Here is a 4,047-nt window from a genome sequence, read left to right on the forward strand (position 1 = left end):
TTCCTATAAGCACCTCCACCGCAAAGCAGACTTATTTTTACTTATCATTGCCCAATATTGGATTACATGCCTAGCCCTGGGGTTATTATTGACAAAGGGGAATTATATTTTGACTTAAAGTTATCATGGCTCATCATTTGCAGAGGGACACATTGCTCTTGGCCACAACCTATGATCTTATAGTAAAAAGAAAGGGGAAAATGACTACTGGACAGGCAATTAGAAACTTTGGCCACACAGAGATTATTTATTTTGCTTCTGTGAGATCCACTCTTCCTTGGTATACTTATTTTAATCCCAAAGAGACCATTTGCTATTTGTCTATCAGTGATCCCCAAACCCTCTATCTCATTTGTTTGAAATTGCAGGGGCAGAAGGTAGTGAGGCCTAGTGAAAAAAGCATGATGGATTTTGATGTCAGGCAGACTGGATTTGAATCCCTGATTTACCACTTACCATGCATAACCTTGGGCAAGTTTAGAACCTCTGAGACTCCCTACTTATAAGTTTAAGATAACAATATCAACTTGCCAGAGTTATTGTAGAGATTTAATGAGATAATTCATAGAAATTACCTAGCATAGTACATATCAGACACTCAATGTGTATTTCCCTTTCCTTTTTTCATCTGGGGAAACAAAAACAAATCACTTGGGACAAGATTGGGAGAGTAGGGAGGGTGGGGCATGGGGTTCATGCCATTTGGGGTCTAAAATTGCTGAACACTCAGTGCGGTGTGGGCACGTGCACTCACAAATCACCCATCATGAGATGAGCACGTGTCGAAAGAATCTCCAAAATCTTCCAGAAATCAGTTTTCATATAACTGAGGAGCTAGATCAATTAAGAAATAGAATAAAGAATTTGACTTTAGCAGGTTTTTTCTCCATACTCATCCATATTCACATAAAAGCTCCCTCCCCATCTTCAAAAACCTTGTGGGTAGGTAGGTAGCAGTGTGCCCTGTGTTAGGGTGGTGTCCAGATACTAAGAGAAACTTACTAAAACCATGCATGAATTCCTTAATTGGTTTTTTAAAATATCTTTTCATGTTTAATATAGGAAACACAATCCTCTTTAGGTATTTTAGGCAATAAGGCATTTCATGTAGGAAATAAGGTACTCAAAATCGGAAGGTCTGGAATAATGGAAGTCAAAAAGTATGTTTAAGGTCAAATGGCACCACGACTTCAATCCATATGCCAGGAACTCCTGTCACTTCTCTTATCATCACTGCCAGCATTACATCCTCCCTACTCCACAGAGTTGATGAGGGAACATTGAGCACAGTGCCCTACTGCTGCCAACACTCATATCTGCTGAAGCCCATTTGCTGCATAAGCAACTGCAGAAAAGTATTCCTTCTCTTTCTTTCTTTTTTTAACTTTAAAATTTTTTTCTATTTTAAAATTATGGGGTACATTTGAGGGTCAGGTATACAAATATTCACTGTGCAGGCACCCTTGTTGATGAGGTGTGCCCCCCATTCCCCCCAATCCCCCTACTGGGAATATACCTAGAAGAACTCAAAACCTCTTTCATCTTCCAAATTTCTAAAAGTACACCCATCTAAAAGTACACCCATCCTAGGGATAAGGGAGGCTAGAACCTGTACTTTTTAACCTTCCAGCCTCTGAAATACAGATAAGTAGGTATAAAGATGCTATAAATGGGTACCAATTATAGTGTTTAGCATAACTCATTTGTTCATACATATTTACACATATGATAGCTTATTCTGCAAATAATCTATGGTAGAATGTTAGCTACTATATATTTGTGAAATACCTCTCTGTGGTTTTTTAGGAGATTTGAAAACTGATTTTATTATTTGAACACCTACAAAGATATGCATGACAAAATGTCTTCCCTCAAAAATATGAAAGTCTAGTCCAGCTAGGTGATTGGACATAGGCAACAATAAATGATACTTATTGACAGCAGATATTCATTTTTTTAATTTTATTCTAATTAAAACTCCAACAAACCTATTAAATGCTTAATACTAATAAATGACTTCAGAAATGTTTCTGTATACAAAATCAATATACAAAAATCAATTTTATTTCTATGCACTGAAAATAAACAATTCAAAAATAAAACTAAGAAAAATTTCACATACAATAGCATTGAATTAGGAATAATTTTAGCAAAAGGAGTGCAAAATTTATACCATTATTTATTCCATTAAACATGAAAAGATATTTTAAACTACAATACATTGTTGAAAAAAATTAAGGATCTAAGTAAGTAAAAGGACATGAAATGAAAGACAATGTTGTTAAGATGGAATACCAGTCAAGTTGATCTACGGATTGAATACAATCCTACCAAAATCCCAGCTGTATTTTTGCAGAAATGGACAAACTGATCCTAAATTTGTTTGGGGCCTCCAGAATGTTAAGTCAGGCCCGCTGGGGTGTGAGTGTCTGGTGTGCAATCTGATGCCACGTGAAATATGCAAAGAATTGCACAGAAGTTAGATTAGAAAACATCGCTTATTTAAAAACTAAATTAGAGAGAGAGAAAAACAGGAGATTCACCTCCCCAAGGCAGGGGAGGGGGCTAAAGCTTAAGAAAACATTGCCTGGCCATAGTTCAAAGAGCACAAGGACACCCCATAGCTTAGCAAGGCAATGGCCAATAGTCAAAATTAAGTGTTTGTAGATAGTGATGCTTTGCGCTCAGGGGGAAACAAGGTTGCTGGGAAACTGAAGCTGTCTTGCTCAGCATTCAGAGGTAGGCTGAGAATTCTTATTGGACATTTGTCTTACTGTAGAAAAGGTCAATCCTGCAAATTATCTTAGAACATGAGACATGCACTTCCAAGGCTGCCAAAGGTGGCTGACACTTTTGTGCTGAGAATTCTTTCCCATAGATGTACAAATGGCTGTCTTCTCCAAGCCTGGCTTAGGGTCAGAGGTATGCGGAACTACAAGCTCCCAGGGGGAGGAATAGCCCATTCTAAGTCCCTTTGAATTTATACTTTTATTGCTATTTGCTCTAAGTGCGTTCTTGTTCTCATTGTGCCTCAGATCCACTTGAAACATATTTCTATTAAAATTAATTTTGGCTGCTGCTCCAGCTGCCGTCATCATGGTGCAGAGGTTTAAGTTCCACAAGCAGAAGCTGCAAAAGCAGGTGGGACTTCCTGAACTGGGACGTCACCGACCACAACCTGCACGAGCTGCGCGTGCTGCAGCGTTACTGGCTGCGGCGGCAGGAGTACTAAAAGCGATACAACCAGCTGAGCGGTGCTCTGCGCGAGCTGTCGCGGCGCTTGAATGACCTGCCGGAGCGCGACCCGTTCCGTGTGAGCGCCTTGGCCGTGCTGCTGGACACGCTGTATACTCTAGGCCTGGTGCCCACACGCGGCTCGCTTGAGCTCTGCAACTTCATCAAGGCCTCGTCCTTCTGTCCCTGCCACCTGCCCACCGTGCTGCTCAAGCTGCGCATGTTGCAGCATCTCTAGGCTTCTGTGGCCTTTGTGGAGCAAGGCCAAGTGTGCGTGTGCCCCGGCTTGGTTACCGACCCCGCCTTCTTTGTTACGCACAGCATGGAGGACTTTGTTGCCTTGGACAAGGTGTCGATTTGTCCAAGATCAGGCGGCACTTGTTGGAGTACAATGAGGAGAGTGATGATTTAGATCTGGGTGCCTGGTTTCCTTCTCTCCACGGCTGCCTTTTCCGGATGGGGAAACTGAGGCCTGATGCTGGAAATTCTAGGAAGATGCTCTCCACAAGGGTGTCAGCCGGTCCTTAATAACTTGTTTTCTCAACTACAGGCCATGCATAGAGTAGGGGGTGAGAGGTGAGGGGTGGGGGGTGAGTTGCATTCCTGTCTTCCAGGAAGTTTTCTTAGAACTTGGGCCCTTTCTTGGGAGACAGTTGGGAGACAGTAGGAGGCAGTTTTGTGCTGCACTAGGGAATAGTTAGCTTCTTGTGTCGGAAACTTTCTAGTATCAGAGCAAGAATGTGCCTCATCCTCCACCATCCGTTTCCCTTTATTGTCTTTTTTAGCAGGCAGGTTCCATTTATTTAACTCGAA

At 41.5% G+C, this 4,047-nt stretch overlaps 1 pseudogene; it reads left to right on the forward strand.

Moving 5' to 3' along the window:
* Window positions 1-3,096: 3,096 nt before the first annotated feature.
* Window positions 3,097-3,762, forward strand: LOC103250028 (annotated as a pseudogene).
* The last annotated feature ends 285 nt before the right edge of the window (window positions 3,763-4,047 follow it).

This window comes from Carlito syrichta, unplaced genomic scaffold (genome assembly GCF_000164805.1).
Source record: "Carlito syrichta isolate Samal-C Ts95f unplaced genomic scaffold, Tarsius_syrichta-2.0.1 Scaffold5108, whole genome shotgun sequence".
Classification (NCBI taxonomy): Eukaryota; Metazoa; Chordata; class Mammalia; order Primates; family Tarsiidae; genus Carlito; species Carlito syrichta.